The 20,792-nt window shown below is 38.8% G+C and overlaps 1 protein-coding gene across 2 annotated transcripts in view; it reads left to right on the top strand.

Moving 5' to 3' along the window:
* The first annotated feature begins 20,245 nt into the window (after positions 1 to 20,245).
* Positions 20,246 to 20,792, top strand: part of cpeb4b (cytoplasmic polyadenylation element binding protein 4b) — a 33,290-nt gene continuing 32,743 nt past the window's right edge. For both annotated transcript variants that reach the window (XM_055179315.2, XM_055179313.2), the window contains exon 1: positions 20,246 to 20,670. The gene's annotated coding sequence lies outside the window, so the exon portion shown is untranslated. The remainder of the gene's footprint in view (positions 20,671 to 20,792) is intronic.

The raw sequence follows: 20,792 nt of genomic DNA, 5'->3' as shown, positions 1-20,792 counted from the left end.
TGACTTTCTGTTACATAAAATTACATCCTAACCCAAACCCAACCCTGACCCTAACCCCAAGCGACAATGGTTTAAAAATCAGAAGACAAAAAGTATAAACCAATACAGACATCCTAACCCAAACCAGTGCTCTAACCCTAACCCCAAGCAACAATGGTTTAAAAATTGGAAAAAAATTGAGTAGTTACCGTCCAGAAGCGGCATGATCCTGCCGATCGTCGCATAACGTGACGGCATCACCTTCCGGGATTCCCTTTCGTCTGTGTCCGACGCTGGGGGATTAGAGTGAGGGTTGCGGAGTTCCCATTTCGTCGATGTGGTGACGCATATGGGCACCCTACGCGTCTTAATACTGACGCTGAAGGCGTTTGGGCATGCTTCGGATTTTGACGCCTTGGGGAGTGAGAATGTGTTGGATATATATGTCCATCACTTTCAGTCGAACACATTTGGAGATATTTTAGTAAATGTCCTTGCTCTTCCAAGCTTTATGATGGTAGAAAACAGGGATTGGGGAACAACTTCTGACTTTAAACCCCCCAAAGTGCATCCATCCTTCACAAAGGTAATCCACATGGCTACAAGGGGTTAATAAAGGTCTTCTGCGAGTAACCAAACCGATATTGTAAGAAAAAGATCCATATTTTAAACTTTATAAACTGTAATAACTAGCTTCCGGTAACGGTGCCATCTTGGACTCATGAGCTCAAGATGTTGTTTTTACCGCAAACTAGTTATTACAGTTTATAATGTTTGGATATTTTTCTTACAATGACACATTGATTACTCGCAAATTACCTTTATTAACCCATTGAAACCATGTAGATCCACTTTTTTGGGCTTCAAAGTCAAAAGTTGTTCCCTGATCCCTGTTTTTCATGTGTTCATCTGATGTATTTCGGATTGCTTAAGGGTGAGTAAATTATGGGGTTATTTCGATATTTGACTGGAGTATGGCTTTAAAGAGAAAAGTTTACAGTTTTGTTTCTGTTATGTACCCAACTATAGAAAAAAGAGTGGTCGAAGAAACAGAGTCTGGTTGAAAAATAGCCCTGGAACGCCCTGTTTATGATGATGTTGAAACACACACCTCAGGGGAGCGTGAGTTTGGCCTCTGTATGGAGCTCATTGTTTGTAATCTTGTCATGAGAATCGCCAGATCACATGCAGCGGCAAGATAGTCTCAAAGACACACTCACATGTACTCTAACACAATTTTGCCGAACCCTATGATTCACACTTCTTGCAGTGATACCGTATGTCCAAATGCAGATGTAGACCCATATGAAAATGCATTTAAATAGCCTTTTTAGACAATTTCATACCATTATCACATAAAGTGGCGAGGCTACATAAGGGCCAGGATGGCACGGGCCCACTCAGATTTACGGCTGGCCCACCCGGTCAGAGGAGACACAAAGTAAAAGCAAAAGAAATCATGCATAAATTATTATAATCTCTTTAATAAAAATAATCGCTCAAATACGCATCATTCAGAAATAAATAAATATTTATATAAAGTTTTTCATTTTCATGTGTTTCTAAACCTTTTAAATGCTAATATTCAAGCAATTTTAACAATTTGAGCGAATTAAGATGTTAAAGTGAGCTGTTTACTGTGCGCACAGACAATGGCGCAGATGCACACACATAGCCTACTCAATGGACACACGCTCATAAGCGCACGCATTTTAAAAAGCACAACATAGCCTACACAGAATCTTTCTAACACATACACATAAAATGATATCGAAATCCCACAGTCTTGGCGGTCTTGGCACAGCACAGTCACTTATTTCTTAAAGTGAATTCAAACAAGAGCCTAACTATTTATTTCTGCGGGCATGAATAATAGGTTTAATCACGCAAGTAGATTCTCACCTGGTCTAAAAGAAAGTTAAAATATCTTTATATATATATTGAAGAACAGAACTAAATATTGGGAGTACAATATCACAGAAATTGGGTTCTTTTAACTTGGGCATCTAGTTTTGTATGTGCAGCTCAAATGCATCAAACTCTTGCATGTGCTGTACGTTATCTATTACAGACACGTTGTTGAAAGCGTGGTATTACCAGAGAAAAACGGCCTGAACTGCACCCTCTCCGGCTCAGCGTAAGTCACCCTGTCCTCCCTCCTCCCCCACTGCCAGATGTGACCTATCACATGCCCCATCTGTTCAGAAAATCTCACTGCATCATTGGTGCCATCACTGCAGTAGAATCCAGTATACAGCTCTCAAAGGACACACACGGACACACCCACCAAAGTGGAGATGTTTAAAGATATTCTGATCAGCAAAAAGAAGACAGGTTCTAATTGCCCTGACATGTTATACAAATCTTCTTGTAACAGCTATAAGTACATGTTGTGGTGTAATTATTAATACGGCGATTAGTTAACACTATTACCTAAATTATTATGTGGTTGAAACTCTTGCTAAACTCAATAGACTTTAGTTCACACACCAGTTAATTTAACAATCCACTTTTGTGATAAAAAACAATTTGAGCATGTGGTATGTGTGTTGTTATAGATTGGGATTGACAAAAGTGCACATATGTGTTTATATTCTACTGATCATGACTGATCTCAGTAATTTATCAAATGATCAAGTAATGGAGAAGAATGTTATAACTGGGCACATATCCAGTCAAGCACTTGTATTAAAGAGCTGATTTATGCGGCACAATCACAGTAAAGTATCCATAACCTCTACATCACTGCACTTGGAATCGCCATGTAATATAGGGAATTAAGCAAATTGCATTCAACCCCCTCTCAACTATATTTCTTATATGAGTACAGTCTGTTAAAAAAGTGGTAGGCTACTATTATACTCCTCCTTGTTGAGTTTTCATTTAAATAAAGTGCTTTACAATTATAGTGGATTTTACTTTAAAGTTTAACTGGTTACAATACAATCTTCGAGCCTGACCTCCAAAACAAACCACGAATAGGTGGTTTGTGCAAGCAACTTACGACTTATAGCTAAGTTAAGCACAAAAACATCAATGTCATGCTGACAGCGTTGTTATTATATGCCGTTTGTATCCCACCCATATTCGCAGTAACGTTCGAAAAATATCTGCATGCTCAACTCCTAACGTGACCGCCCCATTGTGTAAACACAATGCTCTAACACAAGGGTATTCAACTCAAATTTAAGAAGAAAATTAAATTTCTTGGATTGCAGTCCACCTGTTAAGATGCATTCACATTATAAGCGACTTTGTCGCTGTGTGTCAGTCGTCTCTTTCAAAAGAGCTGTTTCTATATCTGGTTGTCATAAACAAATAAGTAACGTCCACTTCAGTAACTGACGAAAGACGGAGGGCGTGAACTCCACTGCTTCGTTCTCATTGGTGGTCGCTCCCAAAAGTCACATAATGTGCAAAAAGTTAAACATTTCTCAACTTTATCACGCGACTGGACACACCCCATCCAGTCGCCAACGGTCACTGCCGCAGCTTCCATTGAAATCAATGAGATTGCATCGCTCTGCTACTGCTAGTCGCTGCTAGTCTGAATGCACCTTAATGGCGCTTTTCCATAGCATAGTACCCCACGGTTTGGGTCGGGTCAGCTTTTGTGAGCTTTTCTACTGGGTGCAGTACGTAGTACCCGCTACTTTTTTAGTACCACTTCGGTTGGGGTTCCAAGCAACCCGAGCTGATACCAAAACGTGACGCGAAAACTGTGTAGATCACTGATTGGTCTGAGAGAATCGTCAGTACCAGCATCATTGCTATAATGTAAAAAAAAATTGCTTTACCTTCATGCTAGCTTGCGCTGTCTCGAGTAAACGTGTTGTCATCTGTGCTCTGCTATAAGTTCCCAAACTCCCTTTTAGTGATGAAAAACATCCACAGGTTGAGAATCATGAACACCATACCAATTTTTTTACAGACTTGCAGTTTGGGGCAGCACATTTGCGACGCGCACATCCGCATAAATGCAACTTAAATGAGGCGACAACTGACGCCACAGGTGTTTGTACAGAAACTGTCATGTGAGACAGAGGTAGTGATAAACGCGATGTGCAAACATCTATTTGTGGTGGTCAATTTTAATTTGCTAGCAGACTGAAAAATAAATAAATGTATGGGAACAACAACGCTCCCACTTGTATGATGTCACAGCAGTAGGCAGCGCAAATATAACTACACGCCTATAATCCTTCCCACTCCGAAGTGTTACTAAACTCGATAGAAAAGCTAACCAAGCCAAAGTGAGGTGAGCTGACCCGACCTGACCTAAACCAAACCGTGAGGTACTATGCGATGGAAATGCGCCCTTAGTGACCCATGCTCTAGCAAGCTACAGAAATTAGCCATTATCGAGACGATTAAATTCCACAATGCATTGGGCAAAAATTTCCACTGCATCTCCTGCTGGTGGTAAACGGGCTAATTTAGTAAATGCAGTGGGTCGTATTGAGAGAAGTGACAAATAATATATGTTGCAATGTAATGGGATAATCGAACATTTAACCTTGGCGTTGCTAGCATCACGCTTTAGCATCAGCTGAAAACTGGGTGATCTTTGCTCTAGCTTTAAATAGATTGTCAATTATTTCATCTTTCAATTTTTATCTCAGTTACCCTGTTGCCTGTGTGCTGTTTGCCATGCCACGGTTTCTGTTGCCATGGCAAGCAAATGGTGACGAGAGTCACGCACACACTCTCTCTCTCTCTGATTTGACCTTGTGAGTGAGAGCTCAGCTGTGGAACAATGTTTCAGACTGTGACGTTATCGGGTGATGAATCATGTGGAGGTCATCGCCATAAATACACCCCCTCTTGCCACGTTGTCATGGTAATTACACATGCAGACCCAATGCATTGTTGATGTATGAGAATAAAAGAATCGTAAACACCTCATTGGACTGATCAAGTACTTTAAGATCATATCGATGAGCGATCACCTTTATGGTGGTCTCAGCCCACTCCATATTTAAATCTGAAGATTTGCAACTGACCTTCATAAATGACTTGTGTAAGTGACCAAGTTTGGGTGGAGACATTTTTATGGTGTAAAAGTTAACCAACATTGTGTCAATGTCAGCTGATGGTGCCTGAGGGAACATCTATCCATCCTTCTGGCAGGGTAATATGGCCATAATCTTGACTTGTTACCCCAGCAGAGTTTGTGCCAGAAACAATATACGCCTGTTGCTGAGAGTGAGTAGTGCTGTTCGCAAACTAGGTCTGGATGTGGGCCCTTAAAAGAGTCTTGTAAGTGTTTTGCTAATAAGGGGTGTGTGTTATATCAGTACCAGTGTGTAAAGGTGCCAAAGAATGCATTGAAATAATATGTTAAATTGTTCTCTTGTATCTAAATTGAAGGTATGTGGCTTTATTCAGTGCAAAAGCTATCCAGAGATGTTTTTACATATCCATTTACAAACATAGAATTTGCTTTTAGAATAAAATGGCCTATTATTATTTGGGTCATGAATAATAATGTTGAGCTCTGCCCTGATTGGCTGTTTCACAAAGCAGCTCCTTTAGTAGCTCTGTGTGTGTGTAAACAGACCTTATGTTTGAGCTGGTATCAGACAAATTTGAGGAATAATCAATTGTTTGGAGATTGTTAATAAACATTTCTGAGTGGTAAGTTTAAGATCTGGGACTATTTAACAGCAAAGAGAGGTTGCAAATTCCAAACATGTGGAGAACCATCAAGATTTCTAGGACAGAATTGGGACAAAGCTTTTGCCAGAAGTGGCTATAAGGCTTTAACACTGTTCCTGTTGGATAGCTATTTGGGTCAGGCCCCCTTGGTGCATATTGGGTGATAATTTTCTCTGGTGTGACCCCAGCAGTCCATTTTTGAAAAAACATACGTTCATATTTCGTGTCTCAGGCCAATTGATAATAAAGAGGGAACATAATAGAGTGTCTGATATATGTTCCACAGCTAACGAGCTAGTAACTTTAACATGAAAATATTGTATGTACTAATAACCAGCTTGACAAGGCTAGACTAGCTTAAAACAGTTTTAGGCTAGCTTAGACAGTTGGTTTTATAATGGAGTCTTCTCGGTCTTTACAAAGATAAAAACTTGACTGAAAGAGCCAATTCAAAAACAGCAGCTTAAATTAGCTCAAGAAAACAACGCAGCTGGTTAGCTGATCTTTTCTGATGGTTTTAGTGACCCCAGCTAGCTAGAAGCTAAAGACTAGTTTTGCCCATAGATACATAGATGTTTTATTAATGGGACATATGTCGCCCGCCATATTGGAATGGTCCAACAAGTTGCCAAGTCTGCCGTGTTCCAGCGGATTACTTTTTAAAATGTCGACCGCTTGTTAAATAGGAAGTATTTTGTTCATTTGCTGTCAATATTAAGGTAAAATGTATTTATTTATGAAAGTAAAGTTTTGGTATTTGGCCTAGTGTCACTGGGGTATATTGATTCAGACTGATCTTACGGAAAGTTGTGTTATAGACGGTTTCAGTAGTAACAACATAAACAAGCGGCTTTCGTGGAAAACACGTAACTGCCCGTAAACTCAGCTAAGAATAAATAACAACAAAGTCCTTTTAAAGTAGTTTATTTATATAACAAGCACAATAGATTAACACATAGATTACCTAGCAAACCAAAACATTTATTAGTTTCAATGAGGTATTTGTTCAAAAGTTCAGTTTAGCAACTAGTCAGACCATTAAAAAACTGAAACCAGAAGTAAAGTTCTGAGCAGATGCAAACCGTGACGATGAAACCGTCTATAGTCACAAATTTTTTTATTAATTTATTTGTGTCCATGGCACGAAATTTAGCTTTTTTGTGCCTTGAGCACAAATGTTTTTTTTTTGTGTCAGTCACATGAATTTCTATAAATAGTTTTCGTGTCGGTGGCACAACTTTCTTTTTCGTGTCATTTTATGTATTGTTTTCTCATTGTTTTTTCCTATTCTCTTACCATTGGGGTTGGGGTTAGAATCACTTTCTGTTACATTTTTAGAAATCCTAACCCAAACCCCAACTCTAACCCCAACTCCAGGTGAGAATAGTTTTTAAAGCGGAAGAAAAATATGAAGAAACCAAAACATAAAAGTACATCCTAACCCAAACCCCAAACAAAATGTTTTAGAAATAGGAAAAAAATTAGAAAACCATAAATGACATGAAAAAGAAAGTCGTGCCACGGACATGAAAAATTCTTTTTATCAATTCGTGCTGAATGACACGTAATAGACATTCATGCTCAAGGCACGAAAAGCTGAATTTCGTTCCATAGACACAAATAAATTAATCAAATTTTTCGTGACTATAGCACGGATTTCCGTGAGATCATGTTGATTTGATTGGCCATTGGGTTGGTTTTATTTATGCAAATCTGGCAACCCTGCCAAGCCTGTCAACAAACTGTGCATCCCCAACCGTAGTAACCTGTAACCTGTAACCTGCTGTTGTGAAGACCCAAACATTATAACAGCTTAACTAACACAATATATCAAGACAAAAGTGTTTAAACATTAAAAAAAGTTAATATAGTTAAAAAAATGTTATATTGAGTTGAACAAACCACTCAAGGCTCATTTAATTTTGTTTAGCCGGAAAGATACACTTTATATATCTGAAGAATATAGCACAACTAACAGTTCTCTTTAACACTTCCCACGAACTGCCACCACGATCACATTTTGACACTGTGTTTACAGCACTAGTTGGCTCTTTAAAAACTCTTTGGTGACCTGATCTCGCACTCGCGCAGTTTTGGCACTTACCATTGTGTTCTTGGCATTCTTCTTGGCACCCGAAGCCCTACTTGAGCACTTCACTTGTATTTTTAGCTACCTGTTCCGGTAATTACCACTTATGCAATATGTGCAAAGTCGCTTTGGTGAAATAGCGTCTGCTAAGAGTGCGAACGACATCTGTAGGGTTATGAGCCAAACGTTTTACACACAATGACACGCTTAGCAAAAGATCTACATGATTATTTGATACGTTTAATGTCATTTTCATGAAGTGAATTGGATTTGGATATAATGAACATTCAAATTGACCCCCTATTTACAGGCACTTTAGTACCGAGCACATTTTTGTGGATGGGGCGTACAGCAGCGTCAGCCATGTTAGCACAACACTAATGTGGAGGCCTTCTCTCACTGGCTGTGTGCCGGTTAGCCCTGCTTTGAGCACAGGAGCTGAACTAATTACCCTCTGTCAGGAATTTGATTACGGTACATTTTCCTGACATCCGTTTGACGTGATAAGAGCCGCCCTTGGAAAATGCCAGTAACCCCTGGTAACGCAAGCCTTTTGTCATAGAAATGGATCCCTGTAGCTCATATTTCACCGCATCTATTTTCTGCCGTGCAGTGTCAAAGTGGATAATTATATAATGTATTAAGCAGTGTTCAAACAAAAGGTAATAAGAAATAAATTGATTAATAGAACAAATGTTTGATACCTGACAATGCCTGACTACTGTTTTTGGGTGAACTATTTCTTTAAATGTTTCCACAAATTGCATGTGACACCTAGAGCTGGTATTAAGATTTATTTTGGTAGATCAGATCACGACACTGAAGACAGGTGTATACGAGGTATAAAAGTTTTGGGCTCGTCCACTTTCGACCGCATTCGAATGGTGTGAATGTTGCGCAAGCTTCTTTCATCAATCGCTCTGAAATATATAGCTCATACATATACCTAAAAGACGTTGTGCAACATGTTTACTAACAACACAAGCACCGGACTTTGACCCAGTAATAGTGTACGTCAATTTAAACCAATCATTTTTTCCGCTGACGTTTAATCGAAAGGCGAGGGCTCGCCCACTGTCCACTCCCTCAAAGTAATCAGGAAAGAAGCACTCGAAAGTAAACGTGAATGTCTCTCTCGTCCACTTGTGATCTGATCAACCAAAATGCATCTTAATACCACATATAAACAGCTCCTTAAATAATACTGACAGAGAGGAAATGTAACAAAGTCAGTAGCAACTTTTATCAGCGTCTTTAGGCCCTATGCTATATGATAAAAAAATGAGTATCACGTTATTTCCATTGATCTTTCTACAAAACATGCAATCATCATTTCTAAGTCATAAGTTACATATTCCATCTTCTACCATCGAGTCACTAAATCACTCATCCACAACCAGTCCAACTGGCCTGATTTTGTTTCAACGTCGAGTCTGTCAGGCGGTCACCCAGGGGATGGTTGTGTGTTCACGCTGCAGCTCTGAGCTTTATGTTTGGCCGGTGAATGCATCAATGCATCTCACTGTGACGCTTGCGATCTGTGCCGCACTGTTCCACCGCATGCCACCCCACACAAGGACAGCGGGCCTTCACTCCCTGCATCATTGCATCCCACGCCTTTACTCCCACAGTAGCCAAGGAGACCACACGATTAGCCGAAAACAGGAATTCATCACTAGGACTTGTACAACAGTTGTCTTTTATATTTAATGGAATGCACTAATATGTACATTCATAATGCATATATTCAGTAAAGCTATGTTTTAATCATGCATATGAAATATAAGGCCATGTATGACCATTGTAGTGTAAATTTCATAACATTATACGGTTGGTGCTGTTAAGTAATGCATTATTGTAGTTATGGTACAGTGATAGTTTAAGACAGTAAAATACCATTTTATTAAACAATTATAATACTTATATATATATATATATAACATGATCTCATCTAAATTGGTGTTATAGTCACGAAAATTTTAATTAAATTTATTTGTGTCCATGGTACGAAATGTCTTTTTCGTGTCATTTTATGTATTGTTTTTTCATTTCCCCCCCTATTTTTAAATCATTTTGCTTGGGGTTAGATTTGGGGTTTGGGATTAGAATGTACTTTTATGCATTGGTTTTTCTTCTGCTTTTAAAACTATTCTCGCCTGGAGTTGGGGTTTGGGTTAGGATGTCTAAAAATGTAACAGAAAGTGATTTTAACCCCAAGCGACAATGGTAAGAGAATAGAAAAAAAACATAAACACATAAATACATAAAATGATACGAAAAAGAAAGTCTTATATACCACACTCTTAAAAATAATGGTGCTACGAGATGCCATAGAAGAACCATTTTTGGGTGTTTGGCTTTATACAAAACCTTTAACATTATGTTTCATTCAGCACAATCTCATGACAATTGGTGTTTTACGAGGTGACTAATTTGTGTTAAAGAGCATCTTTTGTCCAATTCACGTTTTTAAATTTCTTTTGGGGTGTAAGTGTGAGTGATGCGCGGGTTGATCCAAAATAAGACTCGGTTACGAGTCATTCAAAAATATTTGTAATGATATTCGGGTCGCGGTTGGTCAGGTTGTTTTAAATAAAGATGCGTATTTTAAAAATTATTACTTTTAAAAAATGCGGGCCAGGAAGCGGGTCGGGTACAATTTATATATATTGCGGTCGGAGTTGCGGGCAGGTTAGTTGAAAACGGGTGCGGGTTGTATATACATTGACCCATGCATCACTGGTTAGTGTGTATTAGTACATGTTAACAATATGCTAAAGGTACAAACCCCAAAGTAAACGATGATGCGAGGTATCGTCTCCAACGTAAATCTCTTTTCTTGGACTACAACAAACACACGCACTGTAGACAACAGTTTACTTGATGTAGACAAGACCGACATTATCATAATTCCTCCCGCTTGGACTCACAGCCTGTAAGTTAACTCCTGTTATCATTGTATTGTGTGTGATTCTTTAAACATGGTAAAGAGCGTCACATTTCCGGCTGACGTCAGAGGTATTCAGGCCAATCACAACGTACAGATTAGCCGGCCAATCAGTGACACAGAGCTTTTCAAATCAATGAGTGTCAGGAAGAGACTGAAATCTGGGGCTACAAAAATGTACGGTATGTGGAAAATAATGTGCTTTTTTTACCGTAAACCACGCAAACACATTGTATTATACCAAATACACAAAATAGCGTTGTTTTTTAGCAATGAAATAGCTGCTCTTTAATTCATATGACCACATTTGTACGTTTTTGTATGATTTGCTTCACCCGTGACATTGAGTTAGGGGCGGCGTTTCATTATTGTTTTTTTCTAATAATCGTACATTTTTGTATGATGCATTTCATACCAATTCATACAAATTAGCCAACTCATAAAAAAGGCCTATGTACAAATTCCTGTGAGATCAGGCTGGTTCCATTATGTTTCACAAATGGTTCTTTAGACTTAAAGGAATAGTCTACTCATTTTCAGTATTGGAATATGTTATTGCCTGGGCTGGGAGTGGTTGGTGCATCCCTCTGTCATCTGTGTGCGTGCGCGTGGGCGCTGGAGCGCGCTGCGACGCTTCGATAGCATTTAGCTTAGCCCCATTCATTCAATGGTACCATTTAGAGATAAAGTTAGAAGTGACCAAACACATCAACGTTTTTCCTATTTAAGACGAGTAGTTACACGAGCAAGCCCGGTGGCACAAAATAAAACGCAGCGCTCTTCTAAGCGGACCCAAAAGAGGAACCATATCCCATGGTGCAACAGCACCCTTGGGAGTACTTCGACTCGCCTGAAAAGTCCGCTCCCCTTCTCACTCTCATAATGGGAGAGGGAGGGTGTTACTGCGCCGAGTCAAAGTACTCCCAAAAGTGCTATTACGCCATACAATATAGTTCCTCTTAAATCCGCTTAGAAAAGCGCTACGTTTTATTTTGTACCACCAAACTTGCTCGTATAACTACTCGTCTTAAATAGGAAAAACGTTGATGTGTTTGGTCAGTTCTAACTTTGTCTCTAAATGGTACCATTGAATGAATGGGGCTAAGCTAAATGCTATCGAAGCGTCGCAGCATGCTCCAGCGCTTACGTGCACGCACACAGATGATAGAGGGATGTATCAACAATTCTTAGTTAAGGTAATAACATATTTTAATATTGAAAATGAGTAGACTATTCCTTTAAAGGTTAATTTAACCAAATGGTTCTTCTATGGCATATGAAGAACCTTTTGTACCAACTTTATTTTTAAGTGTGCATGATAGCATTATTACAAAAATTATGGTAAAATAGTTTTTTAGATCATGGAAATAGTAATACCATTGTACTCACTGTAAGTGTATATATAATACACCAAACAAATAGCATTGTCAATAGTGTGACTTCAAATGGCCGCTCAATTCATCACAAAATGTCATGTGGCCAATTGACACACATTCAGGTGTATGATACTAAATGAGGCACGCTCCCTTCTTTTAGCATTAGAGATATCTGGACGAGCACATAACTGATGTCTTTTCATATAATCAATGTAGGTACATCTGTATATGTATTAATTTGATTGGCCTTTAAATGACCCATTCACTCCCACATGAGGGAGTCTCGGCAGCATTCCCGGAGCTTCTATCAGGAGCTGGGAATGATCAGGAAAGCAGGAGAGGGGGAAGGGGAATTCACGGAGATCCAGAGCTAAGTGAGAATAGGACTGGGATAAACAGGGTACTTTACCAGGGTAGCACTTGAATTTGTGTGTGTGTGTGTGTGTGCTGCAGAAAGGGAGGTAATGTGTAAATGTTTGATGGGAGTGCAGATTGCTGCTCTGATGTATGGCATCACACCATCTGTCTCTAGCTGGGGCCTACAAATTAAACAAAGAAAAATTGTGGGCGATGTGGCATTGTGTATTGTACTGTATGTTAAAAGATTGCTGTAAAGCAGAAAGATGTTCAATTGGCCATTATTTTCAGTGTATATTTATGATTGACATCATGTGAAGAGACAGAATGTATAGGCTACACTAGCAAAATTCTAGCTAAAAGCATCATTTTTATGTCATGCGCTATATGTATACGTTTTAACCATTTTTTTGACAAACGTCAAAGTAGCTCTGTAAAACCATGGACTATGTGTATAGTTTATAGTGATTACCATGGTATATATCAAAGTACTATTGTATTATCATCTAGTACTATAACTGCATCATACTTTATAACACCACAGTATGTTATTTAGGCAATGTTAACTTATTATAACATTAAAATACACAATTAAGGGTTTCCCTTTATTTTACAGTATATGTGTTAACACACACGCACACACATACACTAAATACTGTAACTACATGTACTTACTGTAATACAAGTTACCTAGTAAACTTCTCTTTTATTTCTGAATTTTTTGGCACTTTCCTTATTAAAAGGGTTTCTAAAACTCTTTAAAAAAAGTAAAAGTAAAAACCCCAAAAAAACTAGAGCATAAAAATCGGTCTAAATCCCCCGGCAGCCTCAATATTGTTGAGCAACAAGCAAAAGAGTAATTCCAACTATTTCAGACAAAGTTCATTTTGGGCATTAACACATAGGCTACACAAAAAAGGATTTTAAATGAAATTTAAGGTAAGCTGTATAATAAACATAGAGTAACTGTAACGATAATAAAATAAATATTATAGTAGTATATTAAAGTCAGCACTAAGGTTAATTTATGTCCTTTATCTTAGCAAGTCCAGCTAAGGTGCCCTTATTGTGAACCCTGTACGTAGATCTATGAACATAGCTGGGTGGAAAATCAATCCTTTTTCACTAGAGTCACATGATGACAATGAAAAGGTCACACACTGTAATCAATGAATCGAAATGGGGGTATGAAAAACACATTGAGATAGAAGTATTATACCATCAGATAATGGAAATGTTTCACGTTGTAATATTGCAATATGGGCGGAAATAACCGCTAAAGCTGACATGTTAAACTTTATAAAATACTCTGATAGTTGTCTTCAAAGATTCTGCAAATATAACAACCATGCACTCTTAATAAAAAAAAGGGTCTTCACAGTGATGCCATAAAACGGGGTAGACAATGTCGGTCCTGGAGTGCCAATGTCTAATCAAGCACACCTGAACAACTAATTAAGGTCTAAAAGAATCACCTGAAAACTACAGGTAGGCAAGGTGTTATCAGGGTTGTAGTTAAAATCTGCAGGACATCGGCACTCTAGGACAGACGTTTCTTTCTGTACATTTTAATATTCCGATGAACCATTTTTCACAACAAAGAACCTTTTGTGAAACAGAAAGGTTCTTCAGATGTTAAAGGTTCTTAAGGGAACCTATCAACCAAAATGGTTCTTCAATGGCATCATAAAGCACCTTGATTTTTAAAAATGTGTATGTGTTAAAGGGACACTCCACTTTTTTGAAAATACTCATTTTCCAGCTCCCCTAGAGTTAAACATTTGATTTTACAGTTTTGGAATACATTCAGCCGATCTCCGGGTCTGGCGGGACCACTTTTAGCATCGCGCTCAAAAATGAGACTTTCGAGATTTTTCCCATTTAAAACTTGACTCTTCTGTAGTTACATCGTGTACTAAGACCTACGGAAAATTAAAAGTTGTGATTTTCTAGGCAGATATGGTTAGGAACTATATTCTCATTCTGGCGTAATAATCAAGGACTTTGCTGCCTTAACATGGCTGCAGGAGGCGCAATGATATTACGCAGCGTCTGAAAATATTCTCCTTGGTAACTTTCAATAGCAGGGGACTATTTCCGGGCACTGCGTAATATCATTGCGCCTCCTGCAGCCATGTTACGACATCAAAGTCCTTGATTATTACACCAGAATGAGAATATAGTCCTAACCATATCGGCCTAGAAAATCACATCTTTTAATTTTCCGTCGGTCTTAGTACACAATGTAACTACAAAAGAGTCAAGTTTTTAATAGAAAAAATATCGAAACTCTTTGGTCATTTTTGAGCACAATGCTAATGGTCTAATCAGATTTAATAGATTATGCTAAGCTATATTAAAGTGGTACCGCCAGACCCGGAGATCGACTGAATGGATTCCAAAACAGTAAAAATCTGAAGTTTAACTCTAGAGGAACTGGAAAATGAGCATATTTTCAAAAAAAGTGGAATCTTCCTTTAACACTAAAGGGGGACGCACACCGAGTTGTGACTTTGGATGCTTCTCAAATCCCTGCCACACCACTCACATAGTTTAACATTGAATAACATCTTATTTCTCCCAAATCGTTAATGATTAACATAGAATTTTGCATCTGGAAGTAGACTTTCTAACTAAGCTTAAATTTGCACTTCCTATGTGCAATACCTATAAGTTGTCCTACATGGAACGTAACATGGCGCAGCACTTTTCAACGGGTGTGCACCCCTTCTTAACACAAAACAAAGCTCACCTGGCAACATATTCAGTCAACCTTTTACAAAAAATCACTTCCCAACTAACGTGCATTTATTCACAGAGATTTAAGACACAGGTTTCCAATTCATTCAATAAAAATGTATAGAACTGTGATCTTGAATTAGGGCAGACATTAGAAAGTTTGGATAGGTTTAGATAGTTAGCTAAATACAGAGCACAGCCAAACCAACTGTAATGATTGCGATGCCTCTGAGGTATCTGCAGTGACAACCACACTATGTATTGGCACTATATATTCATTGTACAGTATAAAGAAAATGTGCAAACTTATAAGTGCTGACTTTGCTAACAGTGTGGTCCAAAGGGCAAGAAAGAAACCAGATAATCACATTTGGGAGGGGACCAAATTTAGAAATAAACCTCAGAAAACGTAATGTGTTTCTTTGGGAAACGTGCTTCTAATAATGTTGGTGATGCATGGTTACAGCTCTGTCTAAGGGTAATATTTAAACCGATCTTTAATTTTTGTGGTATTGTAAAACATCTCACTGTCTCACTGTAATTTCATTCTGGTTACTGAATTCAGAGCAGACACAAGCAGGAACAGTTAAGTAGGGCACTAACAAACTTGTGAGGAAAATTAGGCTTTATTAAGCCTAGGGAAACCACCTCATTTTGCATTTTTTTCAAGAATGCTGAAAAGCTCGAGGAGCATAAAAATGGATGGGAATCTGGAACAATATAAATTTCCTAGATTGGAAGTAATATTGTGTTTGAATCATAACTTTTTTTTAAATATTTCGATCACAAAATGTCCGGCGGTCTTTCGATTATTCGACCATCTCTCGACCTTTCTGATATCAGACTGATCAGACAGAAGTTTTGCAGTGCCACACCGTCCCTGGGGTCTGAATACTGCAGCGGGCCATGACATGCTCTTTAAAAGCTTCAGTCCTGGCTGTGGCTCTCGGCTGGCTGAACGTTTCATTATTGATGAAGCTGCACTCCGAGCATCTCTGCCGGGGAGGATGGTGCAGACCAGACTGACTCAGCATTTTGCCACTGGCCACCCAGTCTGATCGGCTGTATCAGCGTTTTGTGGGGTTGGGGGGCTTCGGAGGGAATGAGTTATATGATTTTGTAGCTTAACCCTTGTTTCGGCACACAGTCAGTGCTTTAACTTACAAACTTGCATGTTAAATTGACATTGAACATCTGTAGGATAACATCTAGTACTGGGATGGTCTGAGGTGCCGTGACAATCGCATAAATTCAACTGGACAATTATGCTTTCTAGGTTTTACTCGTACAAATACGCAAACGTATGCCGGCCTGCTGTTCATTCAATTTATTCGACTCGGGCCCAGAGGACTAATAAAATCTTAAATGCATTTCTGACGCGCTCGCCTAGCCGCATTCCTTCCCATAAGCGGGATTGGTGCGCAACTGACTGCTCGGCCTCTTCAGCTTAATTAGGATTTTATCCCTCAGGGAGTCCGGCGAGAACAAATAGACGGAGAACAATGTGCGCACGATTTGGCCCAATGCAGTGAGTGCCACACCAGACTGATAAATCATGTAGCATTTGCATGCCAAGCTTTATTTAGAAAGGTATCAAAAATAATGGAGGTCAATAAAAAGGATTACAAAACTACATCCAGGGATGGGTGACTAAAGCAAATGTGAGCTACAACGCAGCCATTTTGGCTCGACTGTTCCTGTTGGCTTAAATAAAGCTGCAACTGCAAATGCAATCCCGGTTGTGTGTTCTACTTACAACTTTTGTTTAGGCATGTGTATGCTAGCTAAATATTTAAACGGCATACAAAATGACACAATGCATCTTCATTACGACTACATTCTCCCCTTTTGAGGAACGTATTCACATTGTGCCATAATTATGCCTTAGGTAGGGGTGGTTAATTTTTTAATGGATTCAATGTTTTATTCATCGCTGGCGCTGCGGCGAATGAAACCAGAGACCAACCAGCCAGGGTCGCAAATGCAGAGGCTGAATCTTTACAGCGAGACACAAGTGAACATCTGCTTTTTCAAACCACATTCAAATAGTCCTAATATATGTAAATGTGCTTGTCAGCCTGAATAATTTTGCATGCTGGTTATGTGAGCTCGGCTGAAAAGGTGTGTTTCCATTAAAGCCAGTCGGACAGGTTTTGTCTCTCCCTTAAATCCATTTACCAACACGCTAGCATCTTCATTTCACATTAAAAGAGAAGTGCAGATATCAAATGGACTCCAATGGACCCCTCTGCATGGTCACAGCGATCGACCCAAACACCCGAAACTTCGTTTTGTAAACCCTGTGCTGGAGAGGATATGGGAGATTTGAAGGAATAGGTATAAAGTGACAGTTAATTGCCAATTTCACTTGGGTTACTATTAAACTTTCCTAATTCATGGTAGATGAGTGGTTAAGAAAGAAAAGAATATAAATCTATATTGGGATTTTAATGCCAAAGAACTTTTCTGAGCCAGCAAAAGAAGATACAACCCAAAGTCTGCATTTTAAAAATCTTGTTAGCAAAAACAATTTATATAAATGGATGTAACACATGGCCATGGACCCGATACACTCCAAAAACAAAGACTAAATAGCACTAAAAGTGGTTCACTGGCTCGTGGGGAACCATTTTAAGTGCCATATAGCACCTATGTAGCACCTGTCTAGAACCATGACCATATCTGGTGCTATAGTGGTGCAATATGGTTCTTCATAGGTGCTTTATTGGTGCTATATAGCACTAAAAATGGTTCCCCTATATGATTATGATTATATGATTAAATTATGATTTAGCACAATATTTTAGAGTGTATGGTCTGGCTACGAGTAACCCATTTCTTGCCAAAATAAACTTGAATTTGGTTACAAAATAATTGGGTTTTGCCAAAATAACTTGTGCGATGATGTATTATATTACAGCATGTAAGCAAAGTCAACAGTGATTACAAGATGTTTGGTTTCATTTATTTATTTAATTTCATTTATTTTACTTTACTTATGCTCCTGTATAGCTCAGTGGTAGAACATTGCATTAGCAGCTCAAAAAGTCATGGGTTCAAATCGCAGAAACACATACTGATAAAAATGTAGGCCCTGTAATGCACTGTAAGTTGCTTCAGATAAAAGCATTTGCCAAATCTAAAATGATTTTTTTGGGCTATTGTTAGACATGTATTAAGTTTTCACTGACAGCCGAAATTTTGCCTTGTTTTAGCCTAGGGTCTGTGCTGTGTTTGGATGGCTATATGAGGTCTTTAAAATGCAAAATTGCTTGCTGGGTACTAGCTATGCCAAAATGATGGGTTTAATTCTCAGTGAATGCGTGAAAATGTCTATCTTGAATGCATTTAAAGTCACTTTTAATATCATTCACTGCCAAAAGCATGAATATAATCATATAAACATGTTTTTCTCTAATATGACTCTGATTATTAAAATTATTTTGTATAATGATGCTGAACTGTATACGTAACCATTGACCCGGGGAACTGATTTCTTGCATAGCTAGGCTAGCTTCATTTATCCTTTTTCAATGTAAAGGGTGATTTATGGTTACACATAGGACGTAAGCCTAAAGCACACCACTCCAAAATTGTAACAACGCGTCAATTAAAGAGCACCAATGGTCCGATTCACGATTTAACATTTCCTTTGGTGTATTTAAGTACATGTTTACGATATGCAAAAGGTACATACCCCAGAGTAAACGATGACGCGAGTTATCGTCTCCAACGTAAATCTCTTTTCTTGGACTACAACAAACACACGGATTATAAGCAACAGTTTACTTTATAGGCCTGTTGACATTGACAAGAGCGACATTATCATAAATTCTCCCGCTTTGGACTCACAGTCTGTAAGTAAACTCCTGTTAGCATTGCATTGTGAGCAAATCTTTCAAACATGGTAAGGAGCATCACATTTCCGGCTGATGTCAGAGGTATTCTGGCCAATCAGGGACACAGAGATTTTCAAATCCGTGCGTTTCAGGAAGAGAGTGAAATCTGGAGCTATTAAATGTATGTGGAATTTTTTTTTTAAACATAAACCACGCAAACACATTGTATTATACCAAATACACAAAATAACGTTGTTATCTATTTAATCTAAGACCTCACCCCAAAAAGCTTATCTCTGCATGTATCAATTTATCATTGTAGACCTTTGGTTTTATGAGAAGTCCCGGACCAAATAAAACAATGATGATAGTGGAAGAGCGCCATTATGGAGTGAAAACAGCAGCAGCAGGCCTTAATGAGATCTTTGTCTGAGGGCACAGCTGTTGTATTCAAAGGCACTCTCCTTCCTGCTCTCGCACCCATCGGTTTGCAGGAACACTGGTAATGAGATTGATCCAGGTCGCTTAAAACAGCAAAGAAGGGTGCAAGCAGGTGTCATCACAACTGAGAGAAGACACCCCTGCTGATTTCAATTCCTTCAAGGGTCTCAGGAAAGGACACACATTCACACATGGCACAGAATTCTGTCACCAGGGAACAAGAGGAATTGCAGGAAAACGGCACTGGGGCATTTACAAGTCAAACATTTTGCATAAATATCCTTCCCTTAGCGTCTATAAGCCTTACAACTAATTTTAAGTAAAGTATTCAAGCAAAGTGAACATTAAGACTTTTAAATTTACAAGTTTTATTTTCTAAGCAGCCCAGTAAGAAAGAAAAACTTAATATTTCTTTATTATTCATATATTTTCTTTAAAAAAAAATGGTCAGCTCAAGTATCCTTAAATAATAAAATGTCAGATGAAGCATATATAGATACACAAAAAACACATACAGACATATATAAAATTTTACAAAAATTACAAAATATTTAGAAGCCTTGTTGACCTTATAGGGAGGAGATTTACGTAGTAAAGGCGGAAACCTCTTTACTCATATGACCTTAAAGGGCAGAAACATCATTATGAATCGCATCCAAATTAGGAAAAAGAAGGCGTGAACAACATGAGCATGAGCCAATTAAACGCCACGTTCACAGAGAGCGTGGGTGGAACAGATAGCACGGGACATCCCGTGGGCGTGCTCTACCCTGACGGGGAGGGCCTTTTACCGGAAGTGTGTGTGTACTGGGTCTCCTTGTCATTTGGCTTCAGTAGATTGCGCTGTGGAGAGAAGGACAGCAGCGGCAGCGCAGCAAGGGGAACAGCAGTGCGCTGGTGAAAAAAATAAGACAGAAACGCAAATTTAACAATGCAAACGACGAATGAGCGCATTGCAGTTCATCAGTAACGAAACTAGTGCTTTTATATTGACGTCAATGACGTAGAATCGTTTCAACGAGTGATTTAAAGGTTAGCAGCTGGCTAAAGCGAGACAGGGCTGTGTCATTGAGAAAGCAGGACACGTCAAGACGAGGAAAGAGAGAAAGAAGCAGACACTCGTGTCGGATCCCCAGTTTAAAACACCAGATCATCAGTTTATTGCAGCCTTTGCGTTAGTATTGCGTGACGATAATAACCGGAACGAGTGTCTGTCCTCAGTCATCGCCTGGACCAGCCGCTAAGGTGAAAAGTGATTTATTTTTCGATTTTGACAGACGTATTTACGCAAGATCATCGATATGAAATGTACGATGTCATTATATACGCGTTATCTCGTGCGGTATTGCGATTATTAATGCGCGAGA

Source organism: Misgurnus anguillicaudatus, chromosome 9 (assembly GCF_027580225.2).
Source record: "Misgurnus anguillicaudatus chromosome 9, ASM2758022v2, whole genome shotgun sequence".
NCBI lineage: Eukaryota > Metazoa > Chordata > Actinopteri > Cypriniformes > Cobitidae > Misgurnus > Misgurnus anguillicaudatus.
This window is presented reverse-complemented; position numbering and strand designations above follow the sequence as displayed.